The 26,325-nt window shown below is 38.5% G+C and overlaps 1 long non-coding RNA gene across 1 annotated transcript; it reads right to left on the bottom strand.

Moving 5' to 3' along the window:
- Positions 1 to 10,324: 10,324 nt before the first annotated feature.
- Positions 10,325 to 26,012, bottom strand: LOC111091296. Its single transcript, XR_005374847.1, has 3 exons — positions 25,906 to 26,012; positions 13,175 to 13,274; positions 10,325 to 11,071 (listed from the first exon to the last, which is right to left on the bottom strand). It is a non-coding gene; the product is annotated as an uncharacterized LOC111091296 (long non-coding RNA).
- Between the last annotated feature and the right edge of the window lie 313 nt (positions 26,013 to 26,325).

Here is a 26,325-nt window from a genome sequence, read left to right as displayed (position 1 = left end):
GCTCTTAATATTCCACCGATACTCAAATCTAGAATGTAGACTTGGCTAGAAGAGATTGGGCTGAGATGCCAATAACTTCAAGAACAATTGTTTGTCTCATTTACTAGCCAATACAACTGATTATTCATGAAAGCAGAATAAATGCTACTTTAGTGAGAATCAGCCCAGAGGAAGCCATTGTTCATGCTATGCTCAAGGGTCTAAGAATATTGACCATGCTGAAATACCTCACTTGAGCATAGACATTATGCTCATGTCTTTTCTTAACCCCTAAACATTTTCATTCTCTATATTGTTCAAGGTCAGAATAAAGTTTGGGATGTGTTTTTGTTTCTGTTTTTGTATTGGTCCTAGAGCACAATAACCTCAAAGCCTAATAACACAGGGCACATCTAGAGATGTCAGGATTTATGATAAAACTTAGTTAATAGCCCATGGTTCATCCACACAACTGATTGTTGCAGGACATTTAAAGCCCCAAACCTAAATTTATCCTGCATAAAGGTGGGATGGTTAGATAGATTCAGTGAACTTCAGTTCTCACTTGATTTGCTAATGAAGCTAAGAACTTCCTTAGATGCGTGAGCATTTTCAAGTGATAAATGACAAAGTACCTTGACCACATCCATTTAGATAACCTCCACCTGGGTTAGGATGAACTCAGGCAAAACAGACTGACTGGATTTCACAGTTCTGGGTCCAGTTGACTCATGACACTTGTCTCATCATAATGATAAATTCTCAAGCAGATAAGTAGGAGAGCTGTACCTGTACCTCAGCTAAGAAGGGATTTTAAGACTTTCTCTGAATTGTAATATTCTATATGAATAATGCACTGCTTCAAAGATGTTCTGTTGCAAAGAAAATTTAAATTTCTTCCTTACAGACATTTTAATGATTTTCAATCACCTAACCTCTTCCTTGATCACTTTCTCTATATATTAAGTGAAATTCAAGTCACTGGTTAAAGAGGTTATTCAAAATTATTCAAAAGAAGAGGTTAATCAAAATGATAAATCAGTTTGGGTAGTTGGAGATTTTCAGATAAAGAGCCCTAGATGATATCAGTTTCATGCTCATTATCCCTAATAAAATAAATCATTTACTGCGTATGTATTCCATGTCCATGATGGTTGATGCTAGATGGATGTAAACTGTGTTTTCCTGACTAGCATCCACTTCCTCTTATTCTGGCAACAGGGCCCTTATTTTCATTCAGGAAAATTACTCTTTCTTCATTCATAGGCCCTACATTTTGTGTGAGGCAGATCCCACTCCCTTTCCAAGTGTGGGGACATGATCCAGGTCTTGCCAAACAGAACATTTTATTTTATTTTTATTTTATTTTTTTCAAACAGAACATTTTAAGAAGGAGGTGAGAGAATCACAAGCCATGGGTAATTAAGAAATAGTTCATTCAAAGGACTCAACACTGTTGAACAGAAGATGAATTCCATGGAGTATGGAATTCAGAGGAGGAAGTGGGAAAAGGTGCAGGATAAGGGTCTTGGATGCTTGTTGAGGACTTTGGAATTTTTCCTGGGAGTCATTTGAGGACTAAAGGCAGGGAAGATACGAGATCATATTCATGTTTTTATAAAGTATTCCAGTCTGCATTGTAGAGAATGAATTTTGAGGCCCAGGTTGAAATCAGGGAGATAGTTGGGGAGATTGCAATATGAATCTTAGCATATAATAATTGTTTCCTGAACAAAGGCTGTGATAACATGGAGGGATAGAAGAAATGCTAAGGAGATAAAAGCTGATTTCTGATTGACTGGTGTTAGCTACTATTATTCATATAGTATACTCTCAATAAATATTATAATAAGCAATTGGCACTCCCCCCAGACACATGTTCCAGGGGCAAGTAAGATGTCTTTTGACATAATTTATCTTGGCTATCTGTTCCTTGGTGTTGAAATCAAGAAAAGTTACAAGCTGCTTTCTGTTCTAAAAAAACATTATAATAATATTTTAACAAGAAGAAAAACCTGACAGAATAAAAAATAACTGTTAACAGGCCAGAGTCAAATTGGGAAAAGCAGGATGCCAGAAGGCAAAAACTGAAGCACATGCTATTTAATATCGTTATTAATGATCTGAAGCGCAAAATAAATTGCATATTACTCTTATTTGCAGAAAATCATAAACAGTGAAAAGATAGATCCACAGCACAGAATAATCTAGAGACCTTGGAGAGGCACACGAGTTTAAGTGTGATGAGTTCAATTTACAAGAGCATAAAACAATGCACTTTGGGAAAAATACTATGAAGCACAAACATAAACTGAGAATTCTTCTAAAGAGTGAAAGGCTTAAGAGGATTTGGAAGTGAGAGTTGATAACAAATTCACAAGAGTTTACAATGTGCTGGTAGTAGCAAAAGAAAAAAAAGAAAAAGAAAGAAAGAGGCAGGGAGCAGGGAGGTAAATGTTCTAGAAGAGGAGCAATACGAAATTACTGGTACCGAGTGAGCAAAATAATACCTATGATAATCTAAATTATTCCAAGTCACCCTGTGAATTTCCAATTTCTGCTTTAGGAAAGTACCTAGCAATATATATCTCACTATGAAAATGTACCTCTTCATCTCTATACTTCTAAAATAGTAAGGAAACATAAATAAATAGGACTCTTTTCATGGTGAAAATAGGGCTCCCAAATACAAATTGCCCTTTAGCTTAAGGAATTGGGTGAACAATAATACAGCACTGTTAGAAGCTAGTTAACTTTTAAGAAGATAATAGTTACTATAGTTGTCAAGTTTCGCCATAGTTATCTGGAAGGGAACATCAAAGAAAAACACATTGTGTTCATTCATTTACTGATACAGCAAAATTGATTGAGAAATAATATAAATAATAATTAAACCGGGTATTGTCAATGCCTAGAGATACAAAAAAAAATGAATGAGATATAATTCTGCTGCAGGAAACAAGCCCTTAAGCTGATCATTGTAATCCCATGTGTAAAACCCAGTGATAGATGGACATGGGGACAGGAACCCAGAGGATGGAAAGAGCAGGGCAGTGCTAAGCTGGAGAAGCATTAAATAGTTGGTGAGGCTGGAGCATTAGGTCCAAGCTGAGAGAGGTAAGAAGTGACACCAGAAAATAACAGGATCCTCAAGGAGTCGCTGCAGTGTTAAACCAGGAAGGAAAATAGCCAGTTGGAGAGAATTACTCTGGCAGCCAGTATGGAGGCTGAATTTGAGAGAAACAAATTTGGAGAAAAATGACTTCTAAGGGTCCAAATGTGAGGTGCTGTAAGTAATATAAATTCCCCTGGATTTCCCTTAGGGAAGACCCGTTCCCATTGCCTTTAGGCTTGGTGGGAAGATATGGGTTGCAGACTCAAGCTAGGCTAATTCATCCTTTGTCTCTCCCTGGAATTTGAATTTTGAGCCAAGGGACAAAGGGATTGAAGACAGATGGAGCATCTTTATCCCTATGACAGTGTTCTCAGGGGATCACACTCTTTTCCCTGCATCCCCTAAACCTCACTATTGTCCTTCAACACCCCTGTTGGCCCCTCCTGAGGCCTCAGTTTTTCCCCTGGGTTGTCAGACCCTCCCTCTCCTTTTTGGGGGACTTAAGTTAGCCAAATACCCATTCTGGTACTTTTAACTGAAAAAATCAATCTAATTAATAAAGGTCTGAGAAATAGGAGTTAAAATAAACAGGGTACAGTTTCTAGAATGTTACGTTTGTTTAAGTAGGCTCCATACCCCATGTGGACTCTTAAGCAACTGAGCCACCCAGACACCCCTCATTTCTAGGTTTCAAACAACTTTTTGATTAATCAGCATTGGCTCAGAATATAACCATATTCATATATATACAAATACGTGCAATGTTTCTAAAAGAGTATGTACCAAGTTCCAAATTTTAAGAAGTCTTAAAACTAGCAAAATTAAATTAGCAAAGATTTATAAGTACTTCAAATGAATCGTTCCAAAAAGTTTATTTATGGAATTCCTGTTTTCAAGGCACAATTTAACTTTCATAGATACTGGGTTTTCCTAACTAGCATTCACAGAGACTTAAAGCTCTACTCTAAATCCCTTAAACACACATTGAAGAGGTATGTGAAATCAAGTCATGACATCATAAGAACCACTGAAAGGTGGGCGCCCCAGGCATTTTCCCTCAGGGAAAATGGGTAGAGTGCTTAAAATGATTTTTTTCCATTAGGTATGGCAATGAATCAATTTGAAATTATTGAGTAGCCGACATTGTAGCACAGAGGAATAATGTCCTGGAAGTCTTACTTAAATTACTGACATCAGATATTTGAAAATGAATGACTATGAAATCTGCCTACAGGTAAGACACTGTGTATGCAATTATTCTTTCAATTTCAACTAGAGAGACATGCTTTTAAAAAGCTTAAAAATGAAAGTTTTTTAAAAAAATTCCATTACCCATTGTATGCATAATTATACAATCATGGACACAGGGCTTTCTCTTTCTCTTATAATTGAAGATTGTAAAGGGAGGACCACCCCTACCCAGGAGTTAAGTACCAGCAAGATGCATACCATCGGGACACATTCCTGCTCAAAAATCTTTAAGAATTCTCCAATCCCAGAATGAGTCCACACTCCACATGCTGCTTTCAGGGATATCTGTCATCAAATCACAAGGTCTTCCAGATTTCAAGCTGTAGCACTGAACAAAATGCGCTCATTCTATTGCACTCTCTTGCCCTTGAATCCCTTCCTTGTGTATTTTTCCCCCACTACCACCATTTCTGTCTATCTGCCTGTCCATATTCAGTGCCTAAAGATCTCCTCAAAGCTTATCTCCTCTACAAGGGTCATTGCAGTCACCCAGAACATCCTGGTTTATTTCTCTCTCAAGCTCCCTCTACCAGTGACTGGCATTGATCAAACATCATTTTGTGTCCTTACTTTCTGGTTACATCTTTGCCTACTAGATCCATGAGTAGGGCATTCATTCATTCATCAAATAGTCCCTGAATTCCTACTGTATACAGACATACACCTCTAAGAAGGAATCCAACAGTGAGCTAATCAGACATAGACAACAGGCTAGTTGGCGAAGGAGGTAGAAACTGATTTTTTTATTAATCAAACAATCATGCAATTGAGAATGAAATTATTGTGTCCATTAAGATAGCTACAGTTTCGAGTAGCAGAAAAGTCTCCACCTCAAATTGGCAAAAACAATATGGATGTGTGCCACTTCTCATGAGAAGGTTGACAATAAGGTGACTCCACTTGTTTGCAGATGTCTCAGTGCTACTCACCTCTCTCTCTGGTCTGTATCGTTAGGTTGGAAGCAGATAACAAGCTGTTCCAGGCAACCCATCCTGGTCAGCAGAGGCCAAAAACAGAGTACTTTCTTCTAAATCCTCTTTTTAACAACAACAACAACAAATACTATCTCCCCAGCCAGCCTGGCACACATTCTATTTCATGTCCTGTCCCAAACTTGGTTATGGGCCAACCCCTTAACCAATCATTAGAAAGAGATTTACTAAGAGATCAAAATACAGACATCTTCTACTAAGTTACACAGGGAGGGACAGATACCTGAGCGAAATTTAAGTTTTATTACTAAGGAAAAAGGTGGAAACGAATGAGTAGGCAGCTAGCTGAGCCTGAAACAGCCATTTACTAACTACCGACTAGGTTTTATGAAAGGAAGAAACAGGATTCCATGAGACAAACAAGGGAACAGAGCATAGACTTGGTACAGTGAAGAGCAATGGTTGGATTTGCAAGACAGATAGGAGGTGAAATTGGCAAGTCTTGATGAACTGGCCAGCATAGTTAGGAGGATGGTAGCATCAGCAATTGCCTCCAGTTTTCTGGATTGCCTCTGCCTTGAATAAGTCAGATAGATGTTGGGGTCATTTCCCAATATAGCAAACATTGGAAGGAGAGTATATTTGAAAGGAAATCAAATCATAATCCTGGTTTAGTACACATGCTTTTTTTATCCTTTGAAACATCCAAGAATCAATGTCCATGAAGCAGTGGGTACATGGGTTTGGAGTTGGAGGAGTAATTTGAGTTGAAAATGTAACTTTGTGAAACATCTGTTTATGAAAGGTCATTTCAGCCAGGGTCATGAATGAGCTTTTTTTGACAGAGGAAGTAAAGACAGAAAAGGAGATGGATGAGTCAGGACTGAGTCTTGATGAATGCCAACATTTAATGACCACAGATAAAGATAACTGAAAGGGTTGTAGAGAAAGAAATGCCAGAGTTAGTAGCACATGCCCTACACATTTTAAGTGTATATCATATCACATCATATTTCCTATTTCTTGATTGGCTACAATTTCTTTCTTTCTTTCTTTCTTTCTTTCTTTCTTTCTTTCTTTCTTTCTTTCTTTCTTTCTTGTAGGCTCTATGCCCAATGTGGGACTTGAACTCATGACCCTGAGGTTGAGAATCACATGCTCTACCAACTGAGCCAGCAAGGCACCCCTACAATTACTCTTTCCATTTAATCCCATTAATTAATGATTATCACAAGAAGTACCTTTAAATAATACCATTTTTATCAGGTTATCTCCAATATACAACTTAGCACTTCATTTTACCCATGTATATTACCACTCTATAGAATTGCACTTGAACTACATACTTCTGTTTATTTCCCCAGCCAGATAGTATGCTCTCCATTGACAATGATGAGCTCTTGTATTTTATTTCCTTTGTTCTCAAGATCATAGCACAATATTCTTCCCACAGTAGTTATTCAGCAGATAATTTAATTGATTCTGACACTTCCTATACATTTATAATGTCCTTAATTCCAGGGCATGGAATAGGGTTATTGTTCTTGTATTGAGTTTAGAGTTAGGCGCATCTTATGGTAAAAAAAAAGAACTCAGATGAGGAATCAACCAGTCTATTTCTAATCTGCACCCATTATCACATTCCCGAGGTCAAAATTATCCAAAGGCATTTTTTTACTAACTATGGCTTTACTATTTAATCTGCAGCTCCTCATTATTTTTCTAATAGAATGCTCAATAATTTACAAAGTACGAAAATGAAGATTGTGACTTAGAAGAAACATGCGCCCTCCCTTTTTCAACTAAGAAGGAATTGCTAATAACATTAGACTGCTGTCAATCAAGCCACACCATTCTAATTTTATGCTCCTAAAATGTATTAGAATTCATTTATTCTCTGTCCCTTTAATGGCCAACATTTCAAATTAATTTTAGAAACTTAATGAATAATGACCAAAAGCTCTGCCACTTCTAAGGAGCTGGGTCTTAAACACAATCTGTGGTCACCTGGTGAACATCTGTCCCCTTTGGCATCTCCAGTAGAGACATAACAAAAGCAGTTGTCTTATGAGCCTGTAGAATCTTTTTAAGTAAAGAGGCAAATAAATGACTATCCAAATGGGCAACATAAAAATATCTCTGCCTGACTTTGAGGAGGGAAATGTTTTTACATCAGCCATTTGGAAAACAATGGCATGGTATGGTCAGCGAGGAAGAAAAGAATTGGTAACCACCCATAGTAAATCTTATAATGAAAACAGCCAGACCAGAAATTCCAGAATAGTTCTCTCCAAGTCTGTTGGAATTTTATGGCAGTATCTCTGATATTTTCAGTAGGAAAAACACTTGGCCCACACTTTCATCATTTGTGAGGATTCAAAAACAAAAGAGCTGGATGTGTTATAAGTTGTTTTACACCAACCTGGACAATTTACCTGCTTTGTATCCTAAAGCTCTATGTCCAACAGGCCATCAGCTAGGCTGTCAATCAATCCATAAACCCATATTGAGAGCCTTCTGTAAGTCCATGTGGAGAGGAAGCCAGGCTGTAGAAGCAAGCTTTCCAATCTGGCAGCTCTCATTAAATTCTAAAGTCACTTGTCTTTGTCTCTGTATTAAAAGAAATGATTTCATGTCCAGTTTCTCTTTTAAAAAGTGACAGAACTCAACCATGCAATATTCATTAGTTCTTTTTGGCAACTCCATTTAGCTAATGGAAATTCAGGTACATTCATGTGCAATTATTAGATATTGAAAAATTATGAAATGTCCAACTTTTCTTTTTATGACAAACAGATACTCACAGGTTTTACTCTAAGGTTGTGAAATAAACACATGCAGCTGTGACATGTCAATAAACTCATGTAACTGGCAAGTTTTCAGTTTGCTGTATCCACATATAATGTGGTAAGCAGCCAGTTACATCTTTTTTTTTTTTTTTTAAGATTTCATTTATTTATTTGACAGAGAGGGAGAGCACAATCAGGCAGGAACAGCAGGCAGACAGAGAGGGAGAAGCAGACTCCTTACCTGAGCAGAGAGCCCAATGCAGGGCTTGATCCCAGGACCCCAGGATCATGACCTAAGCTGAAGGCAGATGCTTAACTGACTGAGCCACCCAGATGCTTCCAGTTACATCTTTCTCAGCTTAACTCTACTGTACTTTTTCCAATAAAGCTGTGCAGCTACAAACCACAATTTACCTAAAATAGGAGAAGGTTTAGGAAGGTGGCCTGAAGTGGAAGACCGTGCATCATTTCTACACTTCCTTGACATTGTCGCCAAAAGGGCAGTGATTGGGAAAGAGGTCTGCACTGGAGGCTGATAGTGCTCTCTCTGGAGTCATTGGGTTGCCAATGACTTACAGCAATCTGTTTTGTGTGGCTGAGCCTTGGCTTCTTCATCTGGAAGATGGAGATAATATTAGTACCAAGGCTAGGAGCACTAGTTTCCAGAACAAAATTTAAGAGGGCACTGAAAACTCAATAGTCAGATAAATCATATTTTAATGCAATATTGTAAGAAATCAGATTGGCAATCTACAGCCACTTATTTTTGTAAATACAGTTTCATTAGAACCAGTGACAGCATTAGAGTGAATCAAGTAAGGTAGGATTATGCAAGTGTGGGATCAATTCTGTCTTTTTAAAAAATCTTAATATTTTAGGGGCGCCTGGGTGTCTCAGTTGGTTAAGTATCTGACTCTTGGTTTCGGCTCAGGTCATGATCTCAGGGTAATAGCATTGAGCCCAGGTTGGGCTCACAATGGGAGTGGAACCTGCTCAAGATTCTCTCTCTCTCTCCCTTTGCCCCTCCCTCTACTGTTTGTGGATGCTCTCTTCTCTCCCCCCACCCAATAAATAAATAAATAAAATAAAATGTTGCTATTTTTCATTAGCATGCTTTTTTGCATTAATTTTGAGTTTTTAAACTCTTGCACTAAAGTATGATTTATCTTGATTACTGTGTTTTTTTGGCACTCACTTGCTTTTCCCTAGTACCAACTCTCATGGCATTATTGAGAAAGTTAAATGAGGCAATGTGTCTTGATATTGGCCATTGGCTGCTCTGGGATCCCTCACTCTGAATCCTCTTGGTCCACCCCAACTGCAGTGCATGGTCTCCATATATACTGACAGCTTCCTATCTCATGTGTCCAACTTGTGTCTTCTGCTTGGGAGTTTTCTCCCATATCAGAGGAGCCTAAGTAGTTCTTGAGCAAGGCATTCAGAAATGCCAGGAATTTAGGGGGTTCCTGGGTGGCTCCATTGGTTAAGTAGCCACTCTTAGTTCCAGCTAGGGTCATGATCTTGAGGTCATGGGATCGAGCCCTGTGTTGGACTCTGCGCATAGTACAGAATCTGCTTCAGATTCTCTCTCCCTCTCCCTCTAGCCCACATGTTCTCTTTGTCTCTCAAATAAATAAATAAATAAAATATTTCAAAATAATAAAAGAGGGCAGCCCGGGTGGCTCAGCGGTTTAGTGCCTGCCTTCGGCCCAGGGCGTGATCCTGGACACCTGGGATTGAGTCCCACATCAGGGTCCCTGCATGGAGCTTGCTTCTCTCTCTGCCTCTGTCTCTGTGTGTGTGTCTCTCTCTCTCTCTCTGTGTGTCTCTCATGAATAAATAAATAAAATCTTTTAAAATAATAATAATAATAAAAGAAAGAAATGCCAGGAAGTTAGTACCTCCAGTGGAGAGATCTTAACCAATGAGGACAGTAGTTGGTAAATAGATACCTCCATTCACCATATGGAGCTTTCTTCCCAAAGGTAGTTGACAAGGAGAGATATAGATATAGCAAGACTAAAGGGAGGTAAGTGAAGTGCTCATCTTAGGAGCAATATTTAAGGGAGTGCCCAATACTCAGTATCAAGATAGAGCTTTCTTTTTTTTTTTTTTTAATTGAAGTGCAATGTACATATAACATTATATTAGTTTCAGGTATACAACATACTGATTTGGTATATATATATACATTGCAAAATGATCACCCAATAAGTCTAGTTATCCATCACCACACAGTTACAAAACTCCTTTTCTTGTGATGAATTCAAAATGTGAATTCAAAAATGTGAAGCAAATAAAAGGTTTCTATGTGTTTTAATTAGTTTCTCCAATTTAACCTAGTTTTTAAAGAGAAGCCAAATAGAGTCTGTCAAGAGCACATATCATATGCCTACTTCAGTGTCTGTTGGAAGGGCTGACTCTTTTCCTGTTTACACTCATCTCTTTACAACTTGGGAAACCTAAACATGAGATTTTTCTCTCCATAATCCTTCACAGTGGCACAAGATTTGAATATCTCACTTGTCTTTGCCAGTTTTACCTTACTCCTTTATTGAGCCAAACCCTTAGGAAAATCAGTGTTTTTGCTGCCAAGAGGGATTGGAGAAGCTATCTGGAACAGAGATGCATGGGAAGTGTAGTTTGTTTTGTATTTAGCTTCAAGGCTTCCATAAAAAGCATGTTATCCTAAAATAAATAATCCTGGAGAGCTGGGAATGTAAAACATGTATCTTTACTCTGTCAGAAGTGCAGCATCTTTTGTTCCATCTTGATCGGATTTCTATTTTTAAGGAAATCCTATATTCACTTGAGTAGTTCCTCACTGGGTTGTTTCTGTTCAACCTAAGACATAATCTTCTTCGCTCCCCAACTGCGTTTCACCACGGCTGCCTCCGTGATTGTAACATACATCAGCCAGCATTTCTTCCAACTCTACACATAAGCCACCAGTCAAGCAGATATTAGCTTTATCCCATTTGCATCTAAAATCGGAAGATCCATTCCTAGGAGAGCCCATGCAGAAAATACTGATGAAAGTCAATAATAAGTAAGAGTAGTCATGTTGGCACACTAAATTCAGCAATACTCCGGTAAACTTCCCCAAAATAAAAGCAGGCTATAAGGGAGTGTTTTTGCCAATAAATTTCAAAGTATTTTATTGAAACTCCATGCACAGCTCAGGAGGAAATTAAAAGATAGGCACGATTTCCTTTTTTTTTTTCCAGCAAATATCATAGCCTATTAAGCTACATTAACTTAATGCACAATGAATCCCATTTTAATATGTTAGATATCAAAAATACATAATGCTTTAAGCAGCTAAGAAATATGTTAATCAAAGTGCTAACCACACCATATGAAACCTAAGTAAGTGGGTGTTGGATTGTCGAGATGTGTAAAAGTTCAACAAACTTACCCAATCACAAATGTTGCCTCTGAAGAAAATATTAAACCTACCTTGAAATGTAAGCCATTCCAATATAGTTTAAATCATCGTGCAGAAAGCCAGTTGGAAAATTAGTTTTAAAAGCAAGTGATAAATTAATGTTATTAGAGTAAAATCTGAAATGGAAGAAATTGGTCAGATTTTTAGAAGATAGACTAAACAGGGCCATATTGAAAAATGTGTTTGTTGCTTAGCTTTTGTGATTTCAAAATTAGAATTTCCTTTAAACATTCTCAAAGTCTCTCCTGAATATTCTTCAAAATATATTAAGGGATGGATTAATCAGATTGCTTCAGGAATGACACATTCTGGTTAATCTAATTAACCAGAAAATCTTTTTCTCCAACCCATATCATTGAAATTCTTACTAGGATGCCTTATGAAGGAAAGTGTACTGAACTTCATCTTCCCTTGAGACTCTGTCATCTTGGATGATCAAGCATCACACAGAGCTCTGAAAGTGAAGCAAAGGTTCGGTTGCATGGATACAGATATATGGCCAAATTTGTGGTGTGTGGAACATAAGCCATACTCATGCCCTATCTCTTCCCTTCTCTCTAACATACAAAAAGCCTGCCTAGTTGGAATCAGACTTAAAAATAGATAGAGGTGGAGGTGGGTTCTCCACAGAACCAATAAGATGTATACAGAGAAATTTATTCTAGGAAATTAGCTCCTATGATTTGGGGGAATGGCAAGTCAAAAATCTGCAGGGGAGATAGGCAGGGCAGACAAGCTGGAAACCCAGGGAAGGGGTAATGTTGCAGCATGAGTCTAGTTTAGAGGCAGAATTCCCTCAGAGGAGGTCAGTCTTTTTTTCTCTCAAGATATTCAACTGATTGGGTGAGACCCACTCACATTGGGGAGGGTAATCTGCTTTATTGAATGTCTACTGATTTAAATGTTAATCTCATCTACAAAATAACTTCACAGCAACATCTAGATTAGCTTTTGATCACCTACTTGGATACTGTGGCTTAGCCAAGTTGACACAAAAAACTAACCATCACAAGTAGTGTAGAAGAAGTCACAAAATATTCACCAGGATAATAAAAAATACATGGAAGAGAGTTAGAGGGCAAGCTTGTCTACTTCACCTTCATATGTCAGGGCAAGAGAAGGAAAGGGCAGAAAGGCTAATATCATGCACATTAACCAAGGTCTTTTTTCTTTTAATCAGCTGGTTTAAATATCTCCTTAAGAGCCCCAAAGTATCCAGTCCATGTTGAATATTCTAGGATTCCATAGCTTTGCTCTGAGAACCTTGTGAAATGTCCAAGAGGCAATATAAAGACATCCTAATGGATAATAATGATTGAGTACTCATTTTCCATGCACTACCTGATTTCGCCCTCCTGGCAACCCTTTGAAGTAGACAGGAATACACTGTCATTTCACAGATCAGGAAGCTGAGGACCAGAGAGGTACGATGACCAGCCTAAGATCACCCACCAAGAAACGGGGCAGAATAATTACTCATAATAAGGTCCCTTGAATCCCAAAACTTACCTTCTTATACACTGTAGTAGACTGCATCCCTGTTTTCCTTCATTAATCATCAAACATACTAATTGTGTGCTACAAATAAACTATGTGCCAGTTAGGCTACAAATAAATAAAAAAAGGATAAGCTAAGGATTATTGCTGGTTTGTTCCTTACCTCTTCCTCTTCTGAATTCCCACTTAAAAAACTGAGCCAAGCCATCTACTGCATGCCAATTGTGTTAAGTCACTTCCTTATATATTTCCTTGAGCAGTTACTGAAAAGTAAAATGAAATCATCAGTCAGGCATAGAAAGGCAATTTAGGTATAAACAGCCAAAACAGGCAATATTGATCAAGGGAGCTAAATGTAACATGTATGACCTGGTATACTGTACATGAAAACGTATAAAAATTGCAATCACCTGAATTCTAAACTTGGAAACAAATGCTAATCGCTCTCCTCCTGAAGTGTTCATATAAGAGCAAATATGCTCTCAAGAAGCTCAAACCTTAAAAAATAAAAATTAAAAAATAAAAATTAAAAAAAAGAAGCTCAAACTTTCATTGGAGAAACAAAACTCTGCTGGATGAACCAGAAAGGGGCAAAAAGTCATTCAAACATAATTTAGCACAAGCAATCAGTATTTCAGTGGCCTCTAGGTGAGAAATAAGACGTTGGTTAAGAATTAGCCTCTTCTAGATCCTCCAAGAAAACTCTAGGAAAAGCTAGACTCCTGTCAAGAGGTAGGGAAAATCAGTCAGTGACACCATTTAAAAGCGGCATTCCTCAGCCCTGATAACAACCTTTTGTGACTTTCCAAATGGTTGTCCTCATGAGCTTTGCTTCCAAAGGTGTGTCCAAGGGAAAAAAAAAAAAAAAAAGCAACCATGAATTTCATCAATGTTAAGTAATAATATGGCCAAGTTGGCAGTGGCAGCCGGCTCTGGTCTCCAGCACCTGTGGGATTTGGACCCAGCCCAGGGTGTCCCTGCTATTGTGCTTCTAGATGGTCTATGACTACAGGATCTGTGCCTAGTTCACTCCAGTGCCCCCAGTACCCAATGCATTGCCTGGCATAGAGTGGGCACTCAGGAAATCAAGCAAATGAATTAAACTACTCAATGTGATGGAAAATTGCAGGGCAATCTGGCGATGGTATTCACTTCTGTAGGTTCTTCCTATATTTTTATGATTCTCATTTCAGAGAACTAGACTTTGGGCTTCCTTGTCTCAGGGGAGGTCTGAAGTCAGCAGTAATTCCTGTCTTATGTGGAAACCCAGTCACTGAACTGATTATTAATGGGTTTTCTGGAGCTAGTGGAGAGAGAAAAGTACCTTTAAAGGTTGTAGGAGGGGATCCCTGGGTGGCTCAGAGGTTTAGTGCCTGCCTTCGGCCCAGGACGTAATCCCGGGGTCACGGGATCGAGTCCCACATCAGGTTCCTGTGTGGAGCCTGCTTCTCCCTCTGCCTGTGTCTCTCCCTCTCTCCCTCTCTCATGAATAAGTAAAGGTTGTAGGAAGAGGGAGGGAGGTATTTTCAGGGAAGATGGGGAAGAGGACAAATGCTGAGGATCTTCTAAGGAGCTGGCCCAACCATGTCAGAACTCTGGAGTCACCAAGATCTCAGGGGGAATTACTCTGGAGTGCTTAAACAGGCTGAAATCTAGGCTCCCAATTTCCACCTCTGCCCTGATTCCAGTGCCCCAAACCTAAGCAAGTCATGCAGCAGCAGAGAATGATATCTCATGCTTTCTTTGTGGCCATGTGAGACCCACACTTGGTGGAGGGTAGTGGGGAGGGAACACGGGGTAGAAAAGTGTCCCAATAACGGTCAAGGTTAAAATTAGACTCACTCTGCAGGATGAGAAGGCTTAGGGCAGCCCAGGTGGCTCAGTGGTTTAACACCACCTTCAACCCCGGCCTGATCCTGGAGACCCAGGATCAAGTCCCACGTCAGGCTCCCTCCATAGAGCCTGCTTCTCCCCCTGCCTGTGTCTGTGCCTCTCTCTCTTTGTGTGTGTGTGTGTCTCATGAGTAAATAAAATCATTTTTTTAAAAGAAAAGAAAGCTTAAGCAAAGATTTAAGAAAATTAAGAAATGCAATCATTCATTCCACCTGTGGGATTGTAGATGGAACGTCATGCTGGCTATAGCAGCTTGGTTTACCAATTGCAAACAAGTGTAAAGTACTCAAGTGGTGATACATCTATCATCCAGTAAAGCCAGGTAAGTTGGTAAATATCACTTAGCAGGAAGCGCAGCCATGCAGAGCTGTGCAAGAACAGGGAGGTGCCAACATGCACCCTGCCTTGGTACAGCCTGACAGAGGGACCTGACTTCCATCACATGGGGTTCTTGTTTGGAGCTTCAGGGAAGGATACTCCATAGGTGGACACATCCAGCAGTTTCTTCAGCCCTTTCTTGCCTGGTAACTCAAACTATATGTCGGCTCCCCAGGATTTAGATGTTCCCTTCAGTGCTAGGATTTATGGTTCACCTTTGAAGCCCTACCACTGCCTAGTGAATGACATCTAATTGGTGCTAATAATAATAAAAATGACAATAATAACAGAAGTAACAACAAAACAACAGTGATACTACTACAGAGTTCTTACTCCATACCAGGGAATACATCCATCTCTTTACATGGATCAGTGAGGTAAACAAATGAAAAACAAAAAAATTCTATGTTACCATTTTTTATAGCTGAGAGGACTAGGATTATTTCCATTTTACAGATGAGGAAATGGAGAATTAGAATAATTTTAAACTTGCCCAAGTTCCCAAGACTAGCTGGTGGCAAAGGCAGAGTTGTGATCTAGACAATCTGACTCCAGAGCCTATGCTTTTAAGATATTACAGAAGGTTGCCTTCATATGCAGTTATTAACAAATAAGTAACTGCTAAGCATTCAAAGGTAGTCCCAGTTTCAGCGCAATGTATTCTCCAAACCACAAAGATCCAGACAGGCTAAATCCTGCCATGTCCCCCTGAAGTCCCCATTTTCCATGAAATACTTGAGAGAAGGTGATGGCAATGTGTGCTATGCATGATAGTTTATCACATCCTCTGTGCAGTGCAAGTAGATTTCCAGAAAGGGCATTTCAGCTCTGCTTCATGGAAAATGCTTCTTTTTAATGGAGAAATGAGGACAGTAAATCGGGAGCTCTCCCACTGGCAGGCTTGCATTCAAAAGAGAACCCAGTCCATACAATTAATATTTACATCTTTTCTTCAAAACTCCTTAAATATTGACTCATATTTTAAAACATGACATCCAGACCAATTCAATGTGAATGAAATTAAACCACAGGGACAACTTCATCATGTTGTTATGGCAACTTCTCATACAACTGTCCTTTTAGTCATTGAACAATTGCTAATTTCTTTGCTTTGCAAGAAGCCCCAAGTTGCTTCCTTAAAGGCTCATTCTGCTATCAAAGGAAATTGCGTATGATGGTGATAGAAATGTTCACAATGGTAACTTTTGGAAGAATACTATTTTATTATTAGTCACGCTTTGCATTTCAATTTCTTTTCCTCCTCAGCATGCCATTTGTGGTATCCCTGGCTTCCAACAGTTCAGCAGACTTTAGCAATAAAGGGGCTGGTTGCAACTTTGCTTTCCTTCTAAAACTTAGGCTGGCACAAAACACCAAAATCATTTGTTCCTGACAAGGGACTTTACATGCATCTGTGATTAGAAACTGAGTTTCTTAAAGGCTGAGAATGAAGTTATCTCTTCTCTGTGTCCTTCAGTTTAGCTAACTTGTTTACTGAGCAAACAACTTCAACAACATTGAAGCTCTAAGGTGTATTTTTAAATTATTTCCATCTTTTCCAAAATACATAAGAATTACTTTATTTTATTTTTTTAAAGATTTTATTTAGAGAGAGAGGGAGAGAGTGAAAGAGAGTGAGCAGAAGGCAGAGGGAGAGAGAATCTGAAGCAGACTCCACACTGAGCATAGAGCTCCACTCGGGGCTCGATTCCATGACCTCAAGATCATGACCTGAGCTGAAACCAAAGGGTCAACCATTTAACCAACTGAGCCATCCAGAGCCCCCATAAGAATTATTTTAATATTTTACCTTAGCAGGCCTCCATGGAATAATTCATGAAACAAATCAGGAATATGATGAGTAGTTATACCCAGAACCACATGCTTGGAATTAGAAGGCAAAATAAAGACGTTTATAACAGAGATGTTGATTCATGAAATACTAAAAAAGTCTGAGGAACCGTTCTAGATTAGAGAAAGTAGAGAGTAGAGACATGGTAACTGAATAAAACATGGGATCCTCAATTGAATCCTGGACTGGAGGAAAAAATAAAAGCAATTATAAAGGACATTATTGGGACACTTGGAGATATTTGAATATGGGCAGAATATTAGACAATGATCTTAAATTAAGGTTAAATGTCCTATGTATAATCACTGTATTACATATAACATGCACACATACACATGCATGCACATTTATGCACATATGTATATATAGAGAGATTTTTAAAAGCAAATGTGGTGAAATGTTAACAGTTGATGGATCTAGATGGAGTGTATAAAGTTGGTCGTTATGCTACTCTCAAACTTTTCTGTTCAAAATAAAAAAGAAGGGCTAGGAAGTCCTTGTGATGAACAGCTTCAAAATCTTCAGGGAGAAAAGTGGCAAAAAAATAAAGATGCAGTAATTGGGTAACAAAAGAATATGATAATCTGACAGTGTATGAAATTGTACAGAAATTCTTTGGGGACCAAAAGCATAAGTCTCCATAGAGATTAGAGACATTCATTACAGGAATTTTATTAATTAATTACAGATTTTATTGCACTTAAGAAAATACCTGTTGAATATCAGAACACAAATAAAATGATCCAAGATAGCTTTAAAAAGTGCCAGAAATGGGCATTAAAGCAAGTCAAGAGAGAAGACTAGATATCTTGGACCTGTCTACTTAAATGATGAGTCCATAGACAGATGAGATGCAGAGCTGGAAACCCAGGCTTTCAGCTGCTCCCAGAAGCACTGGCATCAATTGTGTGACCTCTCACCAAAATGTCTAATAGCCTCCAATGGCTGAACTCAAGTTTATAAGCTTTCCAAACAGCAGAAAGATCCAATAAACCAATATTGCTTCTCAAATTCATCTTAATAATGGATGCAAATCTGACAAATATTCCTTCTACTCATGTTTATTGTTCTTGTAAGTTGTTTTCAGATTTTAAAAAATTGATCAGTCTATTTCTTTTTTCAGTTACATTCTTCAGGAATCATTAAGACACAATATAATGGACCGGTAAAGGGTGTGTGCTCTGAAATCGCACTACCAACAGATTGAAACTTACTATCTGATCTTTCAACCTGAGCCCTAGCATCCTCATTTGTAAAATGGGGGAAATAAATACTTTGACTCTCACAGACTTTCTGTGCTTATTAAATTAGGTGATGCTTTGGGATAAGATGAGGCACACTTTAGACACGTAATAAACATCAGCTAATACTATTTATAACTCATTTCAATATATCTACATTACTTATTTCCTAAAACAATAGAGTAATATCTAAAAGCTATACACAGCAGATATACATTGCCTGTAGTTAAAAAAAGACTAATAAAAATAACAACTCATAACCATCTAGGATGTCTGGGTGCCACACAGAGTGGGAGAACATAAATAGGCTATAGAGTTTTAGAAATCTGAGTTTAAGTCTCTAATTTCTTTCTTCAGCTATGTGCTTTTTGGCAACTACCTAAGATCCTTCTGATTCCATGTCCTCATACGGAAAATGGGAAAAATATCACTTTTCCTAAACTGAGATGACAAACTGTAGGTACAATGCCTGTCACACAGCAGGCACTCAGGAGATTGTAGCCATGGTGATTCTCATTCTGCCAGCCTACTGAACAGGTGTGTCCAAAAACAAATCTATGTGAGTATAAATCAAATTTTTAAAATAATATTTCAGATAGCTTCAGATACAGTACACACTAATACAAGTATTTATTTCAGCTTTTGCTAACTGCCTTTGTAAACCCATCCATTGTTTTGTTTTACTTTTTAATTGAGGTTTAATATGCAGTAAAGTCTGTTAATTTTAAGTGCTCTAGCCACAAGTGTACAAGCTGATAAACTCTTACATACATACATATGCACACATCTGTGGACTCATTAGCCACATCAAGACACAGATCACTTCCAGCATCCTCAGGCCCATTTCAGCCAATACTATTGTGACTTCTATCCACCACACTTCAGCTGGGCCTATACTAGAAACTCACATAAATACAGTGGTACAGAGTGTGCCTTTTTTTTTAAATTGTGGTAAACAGTATGTGCACTTTTGAAGACATATTTTAAAATGTTAACATTTCCAGTGTGTTTCTTATAAGGTATATTCCTGAACTTGCCCCCCCCCCCTTTTTTTTGTACTTATAATTGGAAATCCCTTGTCTTAGTTTCACATTTTCACTCACTGTTTGTTTCAGATCAATTTTCTGGACATGCTCCGAAATTAATGGACTACATCCAACCATCTTTCAGAAACTAAATGATTGCTACTTGTGTAGATCCATTGAAATGAAAAACATGGGTGTGGGCATTCAAGTACATCCTCTAGAAAAAGAACACACAAGTGGCTGGTGGGTGCTATTATGTAACCAACAAGCATATTCTGATAGAGGAGGCTTACAGCATAAATGTTTCCTTTTGGAAGAAAAAAAGCAAAAATCCAATTGTATGTAGAGTTCAGGGGAAAGAACACCCAGTATGAAGAAAATATAACTCCAGGAGAAGGCTGAAAAACAGAATGAGAGAAGCAAAAAAAGCAAGAAAATATGTCAAAGCCTCTTAAAAATACAATGGGATGTTATGCCCAAGAAAATAAAGGCTACTTTTGCTAAACCAGGAGTGAGAACATATTATAAAAGATGCAAAGACGAGTGAATATGGAACCACTATTTTGTCTCTGCCTTTAACACGAGAATGGAGGAAGCAGGAGCTCCATAAGATAAATATTAATGAGTCTCTGGGAATATCAAGAAACAGAATTAATAAGAGGCAGGTAAAAGAATACTTATACAATTTAAATATTTATAAATCAGCAGAGCTGGATGAGATTCATTTGAACATATTCAACGAACCGGCTAAGGCAGGACGTACTTCCAATACTAGTGTTTGTCGTGGAGACTTATGTAGCAGAAAAATTTAAGCAGGCTGATTTAGTGTTGGAGATAAAGCAGCCAAAAGCAGATCCGGGAAAAGGTGGGCTAGTTAGCGTATCCAAACTACCAGTCAAAACCTTAAATGAAATCATAAATCAGTCCATGAGCACCTTGAGGAAAATAACATAGTAAGTAATAGCCAAAGAGGTTCATAAAAAATAGAGCTTGTCAAAGCAACTTAATCCATTTTTGGATATGCTAAGAAATTTGGGGAAGGTAATGGATGTTATAGACATAGTTTAGGGAGGCCCTGCAGATATCACCAGACAATTCATTTTGGACCTATCTTGTTGATGCAATGGCTATTGTTCTCATCCTTTCCAACAGTGAAGGGCAATTTCACCTGCACACTTAATATATGGGGATAGGACTCTCTATTCCCCATGACACCCCAGCATGGAATTTAGTCATTGGGTAAATGTAGTCCACCCAGAAGTACAAACTAAATGTTACCCAAATGACAAGGAGAAACACTGATAATACTGAAGCAAATCAGATTGACATCTTTTGGAGAAACAAGGGGTATGTGTGTGTGTATGGTGTGTGTGGATCTGCAATTATCACCATAATTCAGGAAAAAATGAATGTTTTTGCTCAATCTACTCATTTAATTATAGAAAATATAAAAGGATATGGAAACAGAGGCCTTTTAAAAAATATGCAGATCCAATCACACCACCAGGTTTTGCTGAAACTGTGCAAAAGCTTCCTGTTGCTCTTAGACCAGAATGGTTAGCCTGCTCTGAAAGCCTGACTAGTCTAGCTTGGGCTCACCTCTCCAGCCTCACTGATACCACACTCCTCCCCATTCTGGACAAGCCAGCTTCCCAAGCCTTCTTTCAGTTTTTCTAAAGCATCATGTTTTTCTTGCCACTGGATCTTTGCACATGCTGTCCTGCCTTTCACTTTCTTACTCATTCTAGTAAGCAGAGTTTCTACTCAAATCCCACTTATGGGGGGAAACCTTCTTTAACATCCCAGACCATATGCTTTCCATTGTAGTTTGGTCTAATAAAATAACATTTCTTTCCCAGAAGTGTTTATTTCAGAATGTAATTTGATGCTCATTTTAAATAATTAATATAGTCCATCCCTACCAAACTATAAGCTCCACAACTAAATATGGTTTTTGTGAAGATTGTATCCAAGACCTTGGAGTACCAAGCACAATACATATTTGTGATCAGGGAAAAAATAATGAAAACAGATGGGTTCTCTTCATAAAGGGTTAACTGAAAGAACATCTTTCCATTCTGAGTATTATAATATTCTCTTCAGTTTTCTTCTCAAGTAAGATAATGGGAAAAAGCCTTTAATGAGCGTCCTGTTGACAGAGGTATAAAAAACATGAGGCAGCTAAAACTTGAATTGTTGAATTCTATATTTGCACATTATACTTACCTCTGATGTGTTCCGAAATTTCATTTCATGGTGATAATGAATCTGTGGGAAATTAGCATTTTATCACTCTTCACATGAGAGTGTTAGTGAAGGTTTTCTAAGCCATGTACTGTGCAGAAAACAAAATGTTTTTCTGATAACTAACTTTGTGACATACCCTTACTGCTTCAACAGTGTTCATCTTTACACCTCAGAGCAGTCTAAACCTAGACTGAGGGAGAGCCAGTTAGAGAACAATATTCTATTCCCAGGTCAGTCACTGATGGGAAATTTTCTCCTTTTCCAATAATACTTCGATATTGAGACTTTTTAAAACACAGATTTGTAAGTTCCTAAGAACCCAGACCCCAGAATGCAAGGTTTTGATATATTCAAGGTCACACAGGAAGGAGTGACCCAAGGGGGGCTAGAACTCAGGTTTCTGGTTTCAGGGCATCGTTATTTCATTAGTTCATTCATTCAGGAAATGAGACCTCAACATATCCCACAAGCCTGGCACTGCTGGGAACCCTGGAAACAAAGATAGAGAAATTATCCTTGCCTTGATGAAGTTTGTTAATTTGTGTGAGGAACCAAGCAGAAGGGAATGACGACAGCACCTCTGTGGTGAGTGCTATCTGGAGAAGTTGCTGGTGGAGCCCCAGGCCCAAGGCCATCAGCCATTCTCTGACACCAGTGCTACTGTGGTGGGCAGCTCCAAGCCTGCTAACAACATCCCTCTGCAGGGGTTTAGCTCAGAAGGTTGGGTGTGACCACCTTGAAGACTGACCCTCAATCCGAGGGGGAGAGAAGTTGGTGGATAAATGTCCCACCCATGCATCCTTCAGAAGGACAGCTCTGAGGGGCATTCCACATGGTTTCTCAGAAAGTCCCCTAGAGATTTGGCTCCAATGTCAACAGTAATAACCAGTCAATACTGTATCTTTACTGGTTTTTTTGTCCTTCCCAGCTCACTCTCCCCATTCCTCACTCCTGCTTCCTAAGATTACCTCCCAAATAAACTCCTTGCACCCAAGCCCTTGTTTCAGGCTATTGGGAGAATTAACAGCACCTCACAATATCAGTGAATGAGATAGATGGATGGATGAATGAATGAATGAATGAATGAGGAGAAGACACTAGGGACAAGGTTGCAAACTAGATGGAGCATCTCTCTTTGTCTGTCCATAAGGTCACTATCTATAGGGCATGTTCTTAACTCTCTTGAAGAATATGTTGTTAAGTGCCAGTTGTGAGGATGCAAGATTGGTGCATCCATGTCAGAGCTGAAGTGCTTTCCTAAAGGAATGAAGATGTATGTGTGACAGGAAGGGAAAGACCCGGGAGCACAAAAATGCTGGGCTGGCACACCTGTGACCAAGAAAAGAAAGAAAAGAAAAGAAAAGAAAAGAAGAAAAGAAAAGAAAAGAAAAGAAAAGAAAAGAAAAGAAAAGAAAAGAAAAGAGAAAAGAAAAGAAAAGAAAAGAAAGGAAAACAATGAGCAGAGAAGGGTGTGGAAAAACTCTGAGTATTGAGGATTGCTTTTAGAGAAATAATTGTTAGGTGATGTGATTAAAATATCCCCTGAGCCTTTCCCAGGCATACACAGGCCCTTGTGCCTTCCAAGTGGCTGGGATTGTTCACACAGGACCATGTTTTCAGGGTCACTTTGACTCCAATGTGAGCTCCTGGGAACTGCTGTCATTCACAAAGATCCCTATCAAACAAAGGACAGTAAATGAGAAGTCAAATAGCAAAGGTGGAATAAAATGTCTGGCTAGAGCTAGCATTCCTTAGGCTTTTCTATGAAAACCACTGTTTCCTTACATGTCATGCCTTATAAGGGAGGAATAAAGATTCAGAGTGAGGGCAATACTGCTAATCAACATAAGCTGGATCTGGTCACTCCCCTATGATGTTTCCCATTGTATTGGGATGATGTCTGTGTTGGAGCCCAGGCATACAGTATAGTGCCTGGCACACAGTGGTACTCAATACACAATTATGAAAGAAAATCAGGAGAAAAAGGAGGAAGGGAGAGAATTAGATAATTTGATAATCAACCAGTGCATCATTAATCAAAAGATCCTGATGTATACTCAGGATCAATGCACATAGCCCATTCAATTAAATCTTTATAAGGATGAAAATATTAACATAATTCAGGATATCCTTGGATCTTTTGGTGGATAGGGGGACTGGGAAGTGGGTGAAGAAAATATTATGTTCCCATCGAAGAAGAAAAAGTGTTGTTTTTTTTTTCCTTCAGAAAACATCAGTGGCTAAGATGATGCTCTTATTGGTAATGAGATATGGGCTTTCTTCCAGAGAGTGACAGAGATCCTTCAAGCAAATCTCATGGCCTTTGATGTGAGCACTGCTGAGAAAATACTTTCAGCTGAACAAGTATGGGAGAGAAATTTGAAGAAGGCATTTCATGTTCTCCTCTGTTGCATCTTTGATGTACACAAAGGATTTAGTCCTAGAAGATGAAGACTTTATCTGTTTTCCTTCTTCCCTAAGGAGAACTTTGTTTCACATTTCCCTGTTGGGGCATGATCCTGGTGAGTAGGTGACAGATAATTACAGGGTTTTCTCATTACCCAACCAACAGGTTGCACAGAAAAGTATAACCCAAAAATATTTACCAAAGAACTTACCATTTATAATATCTATAATAATTTGATTTAAGTATTTCTTATCAATTGCAAATACCCATACTAAACTGTGAATTCAAAACAAATCAACTATTAGGGTACCTGGCTGGCTCAGTCAGCAAAGAATGCAACTATTGATCTTGGGGTTGTGAGTTCAAGTCCCATATTGTGAGTAGAACTTACTAAAAAAAAAAAAAAAAAGCAAATCAATAGCAAAGACAAATTGAAAGTCTCCTAAAGGATGCAAAGTTTCTTGAGGTCAATAAAAGTGATCTAGGAGAAGTGCTCCAAGTGTAAGCAAAGTCTCTGGCAAATGATAAATCAGCCTAGTTAAAACTAGTTAAGAGCTGAAAAAAATATGCAAAGTGGGTCAGAAGGCAAAAACTTCCACTTATAAAATAAGTAAGTCATTGGGATGTAATATACAACATGGTGGCTATAGTCAATAACACTATATTGCATATTTGAAAGTTGATAAGAGAGTAGATCTCAAAAACTCTCATCACAAGAAAAAAATGTATAACTATGTATAATAAACATGCTAACTAGATTTATCGTGGTGATCATTTTGCAGTATATACAAACATGGAGTCATTTGTTGAACACCTGAAACTAAAATAATGTTTTTTGTCAGTTATTTTTCAATGTTTAAAACCATAAGGGGATGACATAATAGCACTACAAAAAAGAAAATGATCTGAATATGAAAATAAGATACCCGTGGGAAAATTGACAAAAACCAAATATTTCCCTGAAAATGTTATTTATTATGAACTTGCTGCAAAACTTAAAATGAAGTGAAAGATGTCACTTTGTCAATTTGTGTTGAAAATTATGCCTTCTAAAATCATGACATGCTAAAAATTTAAAAAAAAGGGATCCCTGGGTGGCGCAGCGGTTTGGCGCCTGCCTTTGGCCCAGGGCACGATCCTGGAGACCCGGGATCGAATCCCACATCGAGCTCCCGGTGCATGGGGCCTGCTTCTCCCTCTGCCTGTGTCTCTGCCTCTCTCTCTCTCTCTCTCTCTCTCTCTGTGACTATCATAAATAAATAAAAATTTTTTAAAAAATTTAAAAAAATAAAATCATGACATGCTTTTTTATCTTAAAGATTAGTTCATAATTATGATAAATAATTATGTTATATTAAAATGGAGATTTAAAAACAATTTTAGTTAAACTTTTCAAGTTAGAGTTTTCATCTTTTGCTCTCACTATTTACTTAAAAAATTGATCCCTGCATTAGATGGCTTTACTTTCAGGGACCTCTTCCAGCTATCAGTTCTCCTTGAATGAAGAAGACCCCCTCTCTTCTTGAAATCTCTCCTTCTCCCACCTACAGCCACTTCCTTACTCCAGATCCCCAGTATTTCTCACTTAGGTGATTACACTACCTCCTATTGCCCTGCGTCTCGGCTCACCCCTCCACTTCTTCCTTCCCACTGCAGGCAGACAGAAACTCATAAAATACAAGCATGGCTCTCTCCCTTCCTCATGATCCTTTTATGGGTCCCATTGCCCTGTGTGCATACAAGCTTTTCATGATTGAACCCCTTTCTTCTACCTTCTCACCTCACCCATCTCTGACATCCTCAGCCCTCACTCCTATACAGCTGTGCTCTTCCTTCTAGCTTCTCACCAACCTCCAATGTGCTATCATGCCCGAAGCTCTGGTCCTTGCAACAGCCTAATGTCAATACAGCTGTCAATTCTCAACTAAGAGATCACTTCCTCCAGGGAGCCTTCCCAGATCACCTGCATTTGGTATCCCTCCCTTATGGTCAGTATCCTGCACTAACTGACAATAATAAAGCACTTATGACACAACACTGTAATTATCCACTAGGGATGAGAGCACCAGGACCAACACTTCAGAAGTCTCCAGCACCTTGCTCAGGACCTGGCCCAGAAAAGGGACCTAGTACATGTTTAATAAAGGAATGAATTAATGAAATGACTAAGCTAACCAAAGCAAAATTAAAGGAGCAAAGCTATGCAATTAAGCTGAGACATTTTCAGGTGTGGTGGATCAAGAGTATAAAAGTTAAGACATCAACACTGCT

Source organism: Canis lupus, chromosome 20 (genome assembly GCF_011100685.1).
Source record: "Canis lupus familiaris isolate Mischka breed German Shepherd chromosome 20, alternate assembly UU_Cfam_GSD_1.0, whole genome shotgun sequence".
Taxonomy (NCBI): Eukaryota; Metazoa; Chordata; class Mammalia; order Carnivora; family Canidae; genus Canis; species Canis lupus.
Note: the sequence above shows the minus strand (reverse complement) of the source record. Positions and strands in the feature narration are given on the sequence as shown.